At 38.3% G+C, this 16,871-nt stretch overlaps 1 long non-coding RNA gene across 2 annotated transcripts in view; it reads right to left on the bottom strand.

Moving 5' to 3' along the window:
* Positions 1 to 16,871, bottom strand: part of LOC123569868 (uncharacterized) — a 662,349-nt gene that overhangs the window by 136,108 nt on the left and 509,370 nt on the right. For both annotated transcript variants that reach the window (XR_010582501.1, XR_010582502.1), the window contains exon 3: positions 4,418 to 4,592. This is a non-coding gene — a long non-coding RNA (uncharacterized lncRNA). The remainder of the gene's footprint in view (positions 1 to 4,417; positions 4,593 to 16,871) is intronic.

Below are 16,871 nucleotides of genomic sequence, written 5' to 3'. Positions count from 1 at the left end.
CTCCGCCATCTCCCCACCCTTCTGAGTATCCACCGTCTATCATTCCACACTCTTATGTCCATGTGGACACATCATTTAGCTCCCACTTATAAGTGAGAGTATTCAATATTTGTCTTTCTGTTTCTGAGTTGTTTCACTTAAGATAATGGCCTCTGATTCCATCCATGTTGCTGCAGAAGACAAAGTTTTATTCTTTTCCATGGCTGAATAGTTTTCTATTGTGTGCGTGTGTGTACATACATATATAGATATGTATGTATAATTTTGCTTATCTAGTCATTCATTGATGGACACTTAGGTTGATTCCATATCTTTGTTATTGTGAATTGTGTATTGTGAATTGTGCTGCGATAAACATGCAAGTGCAGGTATGTTTTTGATGTGATTTCTTTTCTTTTGGGTTGATACCCAAAAGTGGGATTGCTGGATCAAATGATTGTTCTATCTTTAGTTCTTTGAGAAATTTCCATGCTGTTTTCATAGAAACTGAACTGATTTGCATTCCTTCTCACAGTGTATATGAGTTCCCTTTTACCCGTGTCCTCGCTAGCATCTGTTATTTTTTGTCTTTTCAATAACAGCCATTCTGACTGGAGTAAGATGATGCCTCATTGTGGTTTTACTTCGCATTTCTCTCATGGTAGTGATGATGAGCATTTTGTCATATGCCTTTTGGCCATTTTGTCCTCTTTTGAAAAATGTTTATTCATTTCCTTTGCCCACTTTTCATGGGATTATTTATTGTTGTTTGTTGTTGTTGTTTGAGTTCCTTGTAAATTCTGGATATTCGTCCCCTGTGCACAGTTTGCAAATATTTTTTTCCATTCTGCACATTGTCTGTCAACTCTGTTGATCGTTTCCTCCTCTGTACAGAAGATCTTTCATTTAATTAAATCCCATTTGCAATGTTTCATAAAGCATTTCCTAAACTGAAGAAAGTTATTTGTCTCTTCTGATCCAGTTCAAGCCCCTTGATTTCACTGTGAGAAAAGTGAGTGCTGGGCAGGCGAAGGCCATCCAGTTAATAAATTCCTGAGCCAGAAGTCAACTGGGATCTACTCCCTGTAGCTCACTGACGTCCTGAATCCAAAAGGGGAGAGAATGCCCTGTTAGCAAGTTTCCTTCTTATTCTTACTAAACTCTCCTTGGGGGACTGAATCCATACACTGATGATAAAACCAAAAGAAGTTAGCAAATACAGCAACCTGAAATCAATGTGGAGAGAGCAGGGAAAGGTGAATTCATCCTCTCAGAAGGCTCAAATGTGCTGTTTAGACAGCTCTGCACTCACCATGGCCGTGGCTGTGGTCTTGCGACCTTTCAGTGGCATCTCTGAAAGCAGTTTGACCCTGAGTTGTCAAGGATTTTGGCTTCTATCTTCTCTTATCTTCAAAGGCATTTTCACTAAGAATTTCCACCCCAAATTTTGGAATCCTTGTAAACATCTCATCTATTTCCGCCCTTTGCTTTGGTAACTTGGAATATATTTGTGCCAGTAACAATCTCACAAAATATCAAGGGGGAAAGCAGGAGATTATTTTCTGTCCAAACTCTGTGTGTTGGAAAGCAGTTTGCTCCCTCTGAAAGTAACCATGACTAATGCAATGCTCTGATAAAAGCTGTCCTCCTGGGAATACTTCAGAAGGATCACAGCCTTTAGAGCCATAAAACCTGTCTGGCCGAGAGATATGCAGACATGGTGTTATTTCTATTTGCTCATGACCAGAATTGGACCGGCCACTCCTTTTGAAATGAAGTTCATCAGTGTCTACAACCTAACATTTTCACTTAAATGTCAAAAGTGAAAATTTTCTTTTTGTTCCAAAACTATTAGGAATTGCAGGCAGAAATGTGATAAAGGTTTGAAAGCAGGAAAATATAACAAAGAAACATCAACAACAACAGAGGAAATTATGAAGCATTTGCCTATGGTGCTACCTGGTTTGACTTCAGAGGTGGAAAAAGTCTAATTTTTCTCTATTGGTCAGTAGTCATTTTTATTTTATTTAATTTATTTTATTTAATTTTATTTTTTGAGACAGAGTCTTGCTCTGTTGCCTAGGCTGGAGAGCAGTGGCATAATCTTGGCTCACTGCAACCTCTGCTTCCCGGGCTCAAGCTATTCTCCCGCCTCAGCCTCCTGAGTAGCTAGGACTACAGATGCATCTCACCACGCCTGGCTAATTTTTGTATTTTTAGTAGAGATGGGGTTTCACCATGTTGGCCAGGCTGGTCTTGAACTCCTGACCTCCTGACCTCAAGTGATCCGCCTGCCTCAGCCTTGCAAAGTGGTGGGGTTACAGGTGTGAGCCACCGCGCCCAGCCCATCTTTTATAATAATAACCTGTTGGTGATGTGCCGTCCCTTCAGCTTGTTACATTTGCTTTTAGGCTTCCTTTTTTTTTCCTTATGGTATTATAATAAATAAGACGCAAATATAATTCAAAGGATTTTTAAAAGTCTCTTCTTCTATCTCTTTGCTCTCCAGAGTGCAAAAATCCAAACAAGTAAAAGTTCACATTTTTAACGCATGTGCTTACAAACCAACTATATCTACTCTTCAACAAAAACAGTTTTTATTCAACAACATACCTGATATTTTTCCAGGTGGACTTGTTTAGGTAAAATTAATATAAAGCTTCAACCCGCTCATCTAGAAAATGGGAATCTTATCTCTCTACATAATGGTTGGGTGGGTTATGCCTGGCACATAGTAGGCTCTCAAATTCATAGGTTTGTTTATTGTCATTATGGAGGAAAAGAGTGCAGTAAACACGTAACGATTAACTGCCCCATTTCTGCTATTCCTTGTTAATGAGGTTATATTTTGTAGAAAATAGGTACAACATGTATTCCATAAATGCTATTCAAATCAGTCCTTAAGTCATTGCTTCTTTGTCTTCTATTTGCCCTACTATATAAAACCATATATACTGAATAAAAGTACATACCAGTTGATGAATACTTATTTCAAACTTGCACACTCGTTCCCCTTTGCTAAGAGATGTCTAAAAGCTTTCTGCAATACGCACTAGAAGATTCAAACCTCAGTCACTGAAGGAATACTTAAGGCATCATGGCTTGAAGGCTCTGTGATTGTCTAATTCATTAATACATCCCTGCCCTCTTTCCTAGAGCTGTATTTTTTTGTACATTTAAGTCTTTTACCCAGAATAACATAGTAATGCTATACAAAGAATGATGTATGCTCACTTGAAAAAATACTAGTTGGATTTCGAAAACAGAAACAGAAATAGCTGGAGTTCCAAAGTAGAAATCTATTCACATTGCTGTCTATGTAGACTCTTATTTTCTCTTTCGCGTAAGTCTTGTTTTTGCATGTTTTCCCTTTCCTCATGCCTGGACTGTGGCTAATATAGTAACTGTTCATCTAATGTAGCATATCAGGGGAGAGGCAGGGAGGGAAATTACTGATTATAAATATCCCCAAAGCATACTGCTTTATAAAAATGTAGGTCCTCCCCGTCTGGATATAAAAATCCTCTGCATGGGTAAAAAAAAAAAAATTGAAAACTGCAGCCCTCTGCTCTGCTGGCCCTAAGTCCTGGCAAGAACATGTCGGTGTCTCTGGGAACTGCTGAGGCTGAAGGAAGGATCTGTTACCAGCTCAGCTCCCTCTCCCACTGACCCCATGCCGGCGGACAAGTCCCTTGAACAGATTGTGCCAGTCTGATGCCAGCTAATTGCCTTTCAATTCCTGTTTCTGCAGATCCCCTGCTTCCTGTGGGACTGCGGGCTGCACACATTCCTGCCCCAAGCTCAAGAGCATAGCGCCGGGACGTCGGGAAACCGTCCACCCTTCGCAACCTGCCGTGTCAACTCCCAGCAAGCTCAAGCTGCAGTTTACCCTGGTTAAGGATTGCTTAAACAAAGGCTTGAACAGAATGATGTTGACTGTTTTACAATGAAAACTAATAGTTTTAGCTTAATCCACATGCCAGTTCTGGATCATTTGCAACACTTCTTACAATTATTGATGTTCTTCCCAACATCCATTTCATGCTCAACTGGGCTTCTAGATGATTTTAAAGTTTTGGGTTATTTTGCTTTGTTTGGTTTTGTTCCCTTGAAAAGAAGACGGTTTGACTTGTGGAAAAGACATATTGCTATGCAAATAGACACAGAATAAATGAAAGAGCCACTCAGACAACCCGTTTGCCTCTTCCCTTAGACTTCCAATTTGACTCCTCTCCAATGAAAAAGGATTGAGAAAGACTGCTTGTGGGGGTCACAGGAGTTCCAGGGGGCTGCTAGGGAGCCAGCTCTGCAAGGTTGATGCAGGGAACAAGTTGGCACATGCTGTTTTATGTCATGGAAGAGTGACAACCACCAAGGAGCCTTTCTATCGAGCCAGTTATCAACCCGTAAGGAATGACGTGCACAGGGCACCGCTTACCTCAAGCCAGCATCTCAACTCCCGTGTGCAGAAGTCCGGTTATGATCATCCAGGAGATGAGAAGACAAGCTGAAGCTACAAGGCGTGTTCCTGTGGGCTCATCTAGGCAGCACAGCTTGAGCATAGGGCAGATCTTCAGAGTATACAGCTCAACGGAAGAAGGTACGGGCTGCTCCTGTGGACCGAAGACGGGAGAAGGGCAGGAACAGAGCATCAGGAGAGGTGCCATTCCCCCAACTCTGTCCTGGGGTGACGGCAGTGGCTGGCCTAGTGTCTGAGTCTGTGCCATTCTCCTTTTGCCACTGTGTTCCTCGTCTGACACTCCAGCACAAAGAGTGATTCCCTGCTTTTAAGCCATGGCTTCCCATGAGGTTGGATCCAGAGGTGCCTGCTATAGGGACACCAGGTTCTGGGCATCAGAAGTGGGTTCTCAAAGCTCTGCAGACTGGGTGCTTTCAAACCACAGCCAGGCACTGCTGGTGATATGAACACAGACACAAAGCCATCACCACTAAGAATCATTTTATACCTGTAAAATGGCTTTGCCTGGCAGTGGCTTTGCCCGGCAGTGAGTGGCTCATGTGGGAGGGGCCTCTATAGAGGGGCTCTGAGGACCAACTTGTGAATATCAATTATTTGTGTTCTTCTCATACTTCTTACTCTGCCTTCAGGTACAAGTAGAGATTAGCCAAATGCTTTAGGACCTACAGAGTTTCGAATTTGTTCCCAAATGCTGAAAACATAACGTGAACTTTGGGATCTTCGGGACAAAAAATAAGACTTTTAAAATGTGATGCTTTTTCTTTCCTCCTACTCAAAAAGTTATAAATCATAGGAATGAGTTAATTTTTCAAAGATGTTCATTGCTTTTTGTGTGGGGGAGGTGCCTGATGAAATATGCTGGCCCATAGTGCTTCCAGAGGAGGAAGTACAGAGACAGGTTCCTGTAGAGGATGTCAGCCTTGAGCATTTGATTTTCACCAGCAAAATATAATGAGGTGTAAAGGATTCAGTTTATCTTTGTCACTTCCCTCTAGACTTTTGTTTATCCTTGGTGACCCATGGGTTACTTGAAACACTATACCAACATCTTTGGTCTTTATATATGCACAGATTATAAACCAAGCTCTTGCATGTATCATCATTCTGGATAATTAAACAACATACACATGTATGCTTTCTATGTATTAAATTTTCTATTTGTGTGAAGTATATATATAAAATTCAAGAAAGATAAAATTAAGGTTTCTAATGTGTTATAAAAACGGGAACTTCACAGCCCACTTTGGAAAATTGGCCCGACTCTTCCATGTGATTATGGCATGAATCAGTATTTTCCTTGACATTTATTTACTTTAGGTTACCAAAACTATCTTTTGAAACTGTGGGGACACTACTTTGATTTCACTTTTCTATTACTTATTACAATTTCTGTATTCCTAAATATGCATATTTTTGCTATATATATATATATATATATATATATATTTTTTTTTTTTTTTTTTTTTTTTGAGACAGAGTCTCGCTCTGTCTCCCAGGTTGGAGTGCAGTGGCGCGATCTTGGCCCACTGCAAGCTCCGCTTCCCAGGTTCATGCCATTCTCCTGCCTCAGCCTCCCAAAAAGCTGGGACTACAAGCCTTCGTCACCAGGCTTGGTTAATTTTTGTATTTTTTTTTTTTAGTAGAGACAGGGTTTCACCGTGTTGGCCAGGATGGTCTTGATCTCCTGACCTCGTGATCCGCCCACTTCAGCCTCCCAAAGTGCTGGGATTACAGGCGTGAGCCACCGCGCCCGGCCGCTATATTTTTATTCTACTTTAAAGGAATGTGTAAGTCAAGCCCCAGGATGATGATTTGATTTTAAAAAAGGTTTGCATTAAGTATATAGAGATTTATTTTCAAAGCTAGTTCAATTTGGTGTGTGCAGTTTGAAGAAACTGCAATTCATGTGTTGCCCCACTGTGAGGGAAAATGGTAACTACACATTTTGTAGGTTTTGACCAGCAATTTAAAAAATTTTTTTAAAAAAATTATGAGCAATTTTAGCAGGTGTAATTTTTCAGATGACAAATAATCACATTCAAAAACATCATTTAAATTATAGATAGAATTGTGCTAAGTTTACGAGTTGTAATTAGGACCACTTAATAACAACATTAAACACTGAACAACCAAGTGAATTCAAATATACTAAAATGCCATATTGACCTAATGTGAAAACAAGACCTAAACCAACCTGGAACATAGATTTTTTGTTTCCTTTTTTTGGTCAACTTCAGGCCGCTCCTGACAACCCTTATCTAAGAGGATTACAGGCCACCGGTACTGCTCTTTTTCTGTGATAATGATCTCTACTAATTGCCTTCATAATTCTTGTCATACACTCTGGTCACTTTGGCCAGTGGCTGCCTTCACCTCTCCTTTTCGTTCTGCCATTTTATCCCTCATTTGGAATAGACCTGGCATACATAGATTTTAAATAAACGTTAAATAATTTGAAAAACACCTGTGATGTTAAGTAAATAAATCAGGGTACCTATTTTTCTAAATACTGAAGGGTTCATACCATGTTTTAAACAGGCAAGAGATATTGTTTGTATTCCATTGTCATGTGGTTTGCCCAGGAATTTGCGTGAGGGAACTTAGAGAACATGGATTTTAATTAGATAATTGACATGAGGAGGTTGCGGGGAGGGGGACGCAGCATAGTGGAAGGAGTCCTCATTTGCTGTCTGAGGTTGGTACACATGTTGAACAGGACTGACAGTGACAAACCATCAAGAAACGATGAGTTTCCCTATGCTACTGTAATTAGGTCTTTAGAAGTCAAAGCCATCCAGACATTCATTCAACTACAGATAACATTGATTTGTTTCCCATTTTTAACTGTTTCCCATTTTTACTTTAAATATCTTATATCGGCCACCCTCTTCAGCTTGCCTCTCTGTTCCCTCCATTGCCTGCTGCTTAAACAGCCACGGCTACATAATATATTGCCTGCCTTCGGAGAGCAGGGAATTTGCCATTACAACTTGCACTTGGTTTAGAGACTAATGTTTTGTAGTATTGCTAATTGCATGTCTTCCTCTTCCTCTAGGCTTAAAATTTCTCAAGAATACAGTATAATTATAAAAGCACAGAAAAAGGGCTTATGTCCATGTCTGAAATATCCCTTTGAACGACTGAATCATTAACTTGCTGGCTTGCTTTTGGGCTACAGATTCCCTCCTTTTTCTGGTTCCTGGAGATGACACTTTATTTCTGCTAGGTCAGTTATGCATTTTTGCGTGTTTTTATAATATGCTAAATAAGTATATCTATTTGTTGTGGAATGAAACGTATGTTAGCTAAGTTTTGAATGAGAAGTTTGATGTTGAATTTTATCAACTGTCTTTTGGGTATCTATATGAATGATTGATTTTTTCTCACTTACTCTATTAACCAAGCAATGTACAAAAATAAAAATCCTGATAATAAAACATGGAAAGATAATCAGGAGAGTTGAGCAGGTGTGCAATTGTTATTAATCAGATAAGTCTTCACTGAGAAGGTGACATGTAACTCAAGAATTGAGGAAAGAATATAAACAGGCATGAAATCCTTGAAGCAAGAGCTTGCTTAGTATGTTAAAGGAAGGGCAAAAAACAGCCAAGCTGAAATCAAGTGACCATAATACAGTAATAGAGGCCGGGCGCGGTGGTTCACGCTTGTAATCCCAGCACTTTGGAAGGCCGAGGCAGGTAGATCACGAGGTCAGGAGATCGAGACCATCCTGGCTAACACGGTGAAACCCCGTCTCTACTAAAAATACAAAAATAAATTAGCTGGGTGTGGGGGCGGCGCCTGTGGTCCCAGCTACTCGGGAGGCTGAGGCAGGAGAATGGCGTGAACCCAGGAGGCGGAGCTTGCAGTGAGCCGGGATCCTGCTACTCACTCCAGCCTGGGAGACAGAGGGAGACTCCGTCTCAAAAAGAAAAAAAAAAAAAAAGCAATAGAAAGTGAGGTCACAGAGGTAGGAGATGGAGAGGGTTTTGTCTCTCCAAAAGTGATGTCCATCCGGAACCTCAGAATGTGTCCTTATTTGGAATTATACAACATTTGTCCTTTTGTGTCTGGTTTATTTCACTTTGCATAGCATCTTTAAGGTTCATCAGTGTTGCAGCAGATGTCAGAATTTATTTTTAATTTTTTCACAGACAATTTTTTAGGTTCATAGCAAAATTGAAAAAAAGGCACAGAGATTTCCCATATACCCCTAGCCTCTACACATGCACAGCCTCCCCTACTATCAATATTCCACACTAGGGTGGTGCGTTTGTTACAACTGATGGACCTTCACTGACTCACCATAATCACCCAAAGTCCACTGTTATATTAGCATTCACTGTTAGTATTGTACATTTTATAGTTTTGGACAATTGTATAATAACATGTGTGCATCACTATACTATCACATACAGGAGAGTTTCACTTCCGGAAAAATCCTCTGTGCTCCAACTGTTGATCTCTCCCTCCTCCCATTTCATTATTTTTAAGGATTAATAATATGCAATACACCACATTTTGTTTATCTATTCATCATTTGATGGGCATTCGAACTGTTTCCACTTCTTGGTTATTATGAATAATGCTGCTGTGAACATTTGTGTGTAAGTTTTGTGTGGACCTACTTTTTCATTTCTCTTGGGTATATACTGAGGAGTAGAATTGCTGGGTCTAATCTTAATTGGGTAAGACTCTTTTCCAAAGTGACTGTCATTTTACATTCTCACAAACAATGTATGAGGTTCCCATTTTTTCACATCGTGATTGATACTTGTGTGTTGTTTAAAAATTTTAGCTACCCTAGTGGATTTGACGTGGTTTTTTAAAGTGGTTTTGATTGCATTTCCCTGAGGACTAATGATGTTAAACATCTTTTTATGTGCCTATGACAATTTGCATACCTTCTTTGGAGAGGTTTTGATTGCATGAGGACCAATGATGTTAAACATATGCCTATGGCAATTTGCATACCTATTTTGGAGAAAGTCAATTCAAATCCTTTGTTCAATTTTAAACTGGAAATTTTATCTGTCTGTTGTTGACTTGTAAGAGCTCTTTATGCTTGCTCTAATTGTTTCAGATCATAATGTTATTAATTTTATTTCCTCCAGGGTCAATTCTGCTAATGTTTCATTTTATGTATTAATATTTTATTTTTCTCCTGTAATTTATCCTTTTTATATGTCAATTCTCATTTATGTCATCCTGTTGTCTTATATTTATGCCAGGGAATTCATTTTTTCTTTAATTTCTAACAGCAACAATTGTGTGGATTAAAATACATTTTAGGGGAATACAGGTAGCATTTGTCAAAAATGTTTGTCTTTGCTTACTGTGTTCAAATGTTTTTGATAGGTTCCTAATGTTCTTCCTCAACCTGCTTCAAATTGTACTACCGACAGTTAATATTTTCTGGAGTTTGAGGTATGAACTTAGCTCTTATCCCAATTTTAGTGTGCATGAATTATCTTCTCCTTTTTTGTTTATTTCTTTTCATTGGATTGGAAGGTGTGTAGGGGTTGGGGTGGAGACACATTCTGCTTTTTCTCCTAATCTGCTAGTACTTAGGAATGAACAGCAGCCACAATCGCATACTATTATCTAGAGAGCACTGTGGATTAGGTCAACAGCAAAATAAAGTTGATACCGGCAACCTTTGTTAGTACCTGGGTTGTTCTCTAAAATCAAGGTCTTCCAGATTTCCATCTGCCTTCATGGGCATGCAATAGTAAACCAAGGCCAGCCAGAGAACGTGCCTTTTGCTCCCTCCAGATCATGATCTCTTAATAGCTGAACTAAAAATCTACAATTATAAAATCTCAAAATAAATTGTAGCTGTCCAAGACAATTACATAACAGCTCTATTCTGAAAAACGCTAGCTTCATCACCTCTGGTGAAGTGCTGGTTTTTTCTTTTGAAAACTCTGCATTTATAGGAGGGCAAGGGTTAGCCCAATGCCATAGAGTCAGCGCAGGCAGTGGGAGGAAAGAGACTAGGTTCTTTAATTCTCAGCCCAAGTCTCTAACCACTAAACCACACTACCATTCCCTCTAATTACCCTTTAGGTAATAAGTGTAAAAATATGTTTTTGAGGTGATGAGATAAAATTAGAAGTTAGGTGATTGGGTTAGTCTTCATCTCCATCTTAGTCACTAAAACAAAAATCCACAATGAATAAATGGGACCAAATAGTTTCTCAGCAAAACAGAAAGTTAATGGAGATTCTAAATAAATTCACACCACAAAACCAAAGAGGCATTTAGGAATTTCCCTAATACCCTCAAAGTGGGACATTTTCTAGTACTTACTGGAAAATGATACAATTAAGAGGATAGAATTTTTTTATTTTCATACATTGAAAACTTTCCTTCCAGAAGTTCTTGGCAATTTTATCTTCAGGAAGTATATCTGTGCTATTTGGTTGTGTTATTTTGAAATGAAAATTCATTTAATAAATTATGAAGATTTTTTTTTTATTTCTCTGCAATGATCTTAGTAACTACTATCAGGATTACATGCTACAATATCTGGAAAAGTTTTTCCCAAATGAGGAAAATGGACATTCTGCAACATGATAGTCATTAACAATCTAAGAGCGGTCTCAGTAGCTCTGTCTTCTAGAAACTTCTACTATTGTTATCTTGATACAAAGAACCTCACTGCCAACATCAGAGTTTGAGTTCTAATACCATCACTTGGCTATTAATATAGCTTATCCAGGTAGATCACGCTACGTTCAAATCTCAGCTTTGATATTTTTAAGTAGAATTATGAATTCCTGTTCTATCTATGTTACAAATATTACATAAGAATAAAACACTAAGACATGGAAATATGTAAAACTTTGAAAATTCTAAGCTAATCTCTTAAATTTGAATTAAAATCTCTTAAAGGAAGATTATTAAAAAACATCCTGCAGAATGTTTTGTTGCTTTCTTCTGAAGACAAAGCATATTAAATTTGGTTAATTGACATGCTTCTTTATCCACTAGAGGGTGGTCTGTTCACCTCCAAATTAGAAATGAAAATATACAGGATGTGGAAAACCATTTTGATAATAAAGCGAATGTGCTCTATTCCATCTTATGTGATTCTATTACTTGCTGACCCTATTAACTTTTCTAATGTTCTTTTCTTTTTCATCTTTTTCACCCTAGGTGTTTGTTTGGTAATCATAGTTATTGATTAAATTTACATGTACACTGCACATACAGTTGTAAAAGTAGGTCTGGCTGGATGCGGGGGCTCATGCCTGTAACCCCAGCACTTTGGGGGGCCGAGGTGGGCGGATCACCTGAGGTCAGGAGCTTCAGACCAGCCTGGCCAACATAGTGAAACCCCATCTCCACTAATAATATAAAAATTAGCCTGGGAGGTGCAGGTTGCAGTGGATCACACCACTGCACTCCAGCCTGGGCGACACAGTGAGACTCTGTTTCAAATGATGTATATTTTAACTTTAACTTAGTTATTGATTCCAAATGAATATAGTGTGAGACCAGTGTAATTAATGGGAAGGGACATGTTGTTATCATTAGCAAAGCATAATGTTACTTTTCAAAAATACAAATCATAATTTATGAATTTGTGAGTAAATGGAGATTGTTCTGAATTACACAGAAACTAAATTATTGAATTTTAATGGTTTTAGAATTGTAGCTTTATTACTTTAAAAATGAATCTGTTGGGCCGGGCGTGGTGGCACACGCCTGTAATCCCAGCACTTTGGGAGGCCGAGGCGGGTGGATTACGAGGTCAGGAGATCGAGACCATCCTGGCTAACACGGTGAAACCCCGCCTCTACTAAAAATACAAAAAAATAACCAGGCGTGGTGGCGGGTGCCTATAGTCCCAGTTACTCAGGAGGATGAGGCAGGACAATGGTGTGAACCTGGGAGGTGGAGCTTGCAGTGAGTCGAGATCATGCCACTGCACTCCAACCTGGGCGACAGAGTCGGACTCTGTCCAAAAAACAAAAGATATATAGTATTTAGAGATAAAAATACAGCATTAGAATTTAAAAATATACATAATTGGGTTATTATCAGTTTGAGTTTGATAGCAAAAGTAAAGACCAGTAACCTTGATAATACAGAAATAAAAAACACTAATAGGGAGATGAAAAGAATCAAGACTGCAAAGGAATAAACAGAGCCATCAGGAAACCGTGGTACTATTTTTTGTATTTTTAGTAGACACAAGGTTTCACCTGTGGTTTTTTTTTTTTTAAATAATCTATGTTGGATATACATCAAAACCTTGTGTTTTGCACATATTGAGCTGAATACATATATTCACCTGCTTATATAGTCATGTGACTTATTTTGAAACGTTAAAACTATGCAATCATATAACATATAAGCAACATTAGAGTAACATAGCTTCGCTTTTTGGTAACTACTGGATTGGTTTTACTAACATTTTATTCAGGATATTTCATATATGTTCATGAACACTTTTGGTCTGTACTATTCTCTTGTAAGTTCCCTTGGTTTTACTATCTAAGTAATGGTGATCTCATAAAATGACTTTTTTTTTTTTTTTTTGAGGCGGAGTCTCGCTCTGTCGCCCAGGCTGGAGTGCAGTGGTGCGATCTCGGCTCACTGCAAGCTCCGCTTCCCGGGTTCCCGCCATTCTCCTGCCTCAGCCTCCCGAGTAGCTGGGACTACAGGCGCCCGCCACCTCGCCTGGCTAGTTTTTTGTATTTTTAGTAGAGACGGGGTTTCACTGTGGTCTCGATCTCCTGACCTCGTGATCCGCCCGCCTCGGCCTCCCAAAGTGCTGGGATTACAGGCTTGAGCCACCGCGCCCGGCCATAAAATGACTTTTGAAATGTATTCCATTCTTCTCATATTCTGAAAGAACTTATAAGGGTTTTAAAAAAATTTCTTGCGTATATGTTTTGGTAGAATTTGCCACTGAAGCTGCTTGGGTCTGTAATTTTCTTTATGTATGGCTTTTATTTATGAATTTAACCTCATTGATGGGCACAGGCCTATTTAGATTTCTATTACTCCTTTCATCAATTTAAGTAATTTGTATCTTTCAAGGAATTTACTCATTTAAATTATCAAATTCATTGGCATAAAATCTATAAGATGTTGATACTTTGTTTTATGTCTCTTGTTTTCTTGATCAATTCTATTGATTTAATGGACCTTTAAAAGAAACAGCTTTTGGTTCTATAAATTTTCTCTGTTGTATTGATTTCTGTATATGTATTTATTATTCTATTTATTTGGGTTTATATTACTATGCTTATTCTAGGTTCTTAAGGTAAAAGATTCCAGCTTTAATATTAGATCTTTCCCACTAAATGTATACTTAGCAGCATCTCACAAATTTTTGCTGTGTTTTGCTTTTACCTTATTTTATTTCAAAATATTTTCTACTTTCACTTAAGAAATGTGTGAAAATATAGTTTCAAAAGGTACTACAAGGCTACAGTAACCAAAACAGCATGGTACTGGTACCAAAACAGATATATAGACCAATGGAACAGAACAGAGGCCGCAGAAATAATGCCACACATCTACAACCATCTGATCTTTGACAAACCTGACAAAAACAAGCAATGGGGAAAGGATTCCCTATTTAATAAATGATGTTGAGAAAACTGGCTAACCATATGCAGAAAAATGAAACTGGACCTCTTCCTTACACCTTATGCAGAAATTAACTCAAGATGAATTAAAGACTTAAACGTAAACCCTAAAACAATAAAAATCCTTGAAGAAAACCTAGGCAATATCATTCAGGACATAAGCATGGGCAAAAACTTCATGACTAAAACACCAAAAGCAATTGCAACAAAAGCCAAAATTGACAAATGGGATCTAACTAAACTAAAGAGCTTCTGCAGGGCAAAAGAAACTATCATAGTGAACACGTAACCTACAGAATAGGAGAAAATTTTTGCAATCTATTCATCTGACAAAGGGCTAATATCCAGAATCTACAAGGAACTTAAGCAAATTTACAAGAATAAAACCAAACAACCCCATCAAAAAGTGGGTCAAGGATATGAATAGACACTTCTCAAAAGACATTTATCAGCCAACAAACATATGAGAAAAAGCTCATCATCACTGGTCACTAGAGAAATGCAAATCAAAACCACAATGACATACTATCTCACACCAGTTAGAATGGCCATCATTAAATAGTCAGGAAACAACAGATGCTGGAGAGGATGTGGAGAAATAGGAATGCTTTTACACTGTTGGTAGGAGTGTAAATTAGTTCAACCATTGTGGAAGACAGTGTGGCGATTCCTCAGGGATCAAGAACCAGAAATACCATTTGACCCAGCAATCCCATCACTGTGTATATACCCAAAGGATTATAAATCATTCTACTGTAAAGACACATGCACACGTATGTTTACTGCAGCACTATTCACAATAGCAAAGACTTGGAACCAACCCAAATGCCCATCAATGATAGACTGGATAAAGAAAATGTGGCACATATACTCATGGAATACTATGCAGTCATAAAAAAGGATGAGTTCATGTCCTTTGCAGGGACATGGATGAAGCTGGAAACCATCATTCTTAGCAAACTAACACAGGAACAGAAAACCAAACACCGCATGTTCTCACTCATAAGTGGTTGTTGAAAAATGAGAACACATGGATACAGGGAGGGGAACATCACACACCAGGGCCTGTTGGGGGCTTGCAGGCTGGGGGAGGGATAGCATTAGGAGAAATAACTAATGCAGATGATGGGTTGATGGGTGCAGCAAACCACCCTGGCATGTGTATACCTATGTAACAAACCTGCACGTTCTGCACATGTATCTCAGAACTTAAAGTATAATAATAATTTAAAAAACCCAGAAATGTGTGAAAATTTACACATTTTTTTTCTATACATACTCTAAGTTCTATCAGTTTTGTTGCAGGTGCTTTGAATGTGTTTTTTATCTTCTTTCACATTTATTTTCTTCACAAATTGACACGTTTATACTTATATCGATTTTCATCCTGATAATATCTGCTTTTCTTTTTTTTTTGTTTTTTGTTTTTTTTTTGTTTTTTTGAGACGGAGTCTCGCTCTGTCGCCCAGGCTGGAGTGCAGTGGCCGGATCTCGGCTCACTGCAAGCTCCGCCTCCTGGGTTCACGCCATTCTCCTGCCTCAGCCTCCCTAGTAGCTGGGACTACAGGTGCCCGCCACCTCGCCCGGCTAGTTTTTTGTATCTTTTAGTAGAGACGGGGTTTCATCGTGTTAGCCAGGATGGTCTCGATCTCCTGACCTCGTGGATCCACCCGTCTCAGCCTCCCAAAGTGCTGGGATTACAGGCTTGAGCCACCGCGCCCGGCCAATATCTGCTTTTCTAAAACTAACTTTTATGACATTTATGTAGCCACCTTAGCTTTTATTTGATTGGTGTTTGTATGATATATCTTCTGACATTATCTGACTCATAATCAATCTAGGTTTGTATATTTAAAATGTTTTTTTTTTAAATTTTTATAGACAGCATATGGTTAGAGCCTGTTTTTTTATTCATTCTGACAATCTCTGCTTTTTACTTATAGTGTCTGGCCATTTACATTTAATATGTTTTTCAACATGGTTGGCTTTAAATTTATCATCTTGCTATTTGTTTTCTACTAGTTCTATAATACTTTATTCTTTTTTTCTTATTTTCCCTTAGCTTTTTTTCCTTGAATATTTTTGGCATCCATCTTATTAACTTTTTATATCTTCATGTCATTTTCAGCGGTTTCATCCTTCAAATGTAATTTTAGCTTGCCACATTCTACCTTCATATAACGTTACACCACATCACATATAACTGACTTTTATATATTACATATTGCATACAGACTGTATGATATTGTTCTTCCTCTAAAGAATTCCATTCAAAGATATTTTCCAAATTTAAAAGATTTTGTATTATTCCACCTAATTACAATTTCTATTTCTCTTCATTCTTTGAATAGACACATATTTTTGTTGCTGTTATGTTTTAATCTGAAATCATTGTAAGAGATTTAGCTTACTTGTCCAGAAATATTTATAAGTACATATAAAAGGGTATTTGCTTCTGTGTTTATTGTAAAAGTGTATGCTAAATATGTGAATTTTCCCTCAAAACAGTAATAAGTAACTAGTTACAATTAGTTACAGTTTCAAGTAAACCAATTATTAATATGTAGAAAAGAGTGTCACTCCAGATACGTTACATAGTGAATTGGATACTTTAAAACATTTGCTTCAAAAGATAGTATCTAGTCTGTTTTATCTGCTTGGTACGGCCATGACAGCAAAAGTCTTTAACATTAAGGAATACGTTACTATAATAAATGTGCAGAATCAAAAGAATGTCCAGGGCCAGGCGCGGTGGCTCAAGCCTGTAATCCCAGCACTTTGGGAGGCCGAGACGGGCAGATCAC

Source organism: Macaca fascicularis, chromosome 17 (assembly GCF_037993035.2).
Source record: "Macaca fascicularis isolate 582-1 chromosome 17, T2T-MFA8v1.1".
Lineage (NCBI taxonomy): Eukaryota > Metazoa > Chordata > Mammalia > Primates > Cercopithecidae > Macaca > Macaca fascicularis.
The sequence above is the reverse complement of the archived record's forward strand: the minus strand, read 5'-3'. Positions and strand labels throughout refer to the sequence as shown.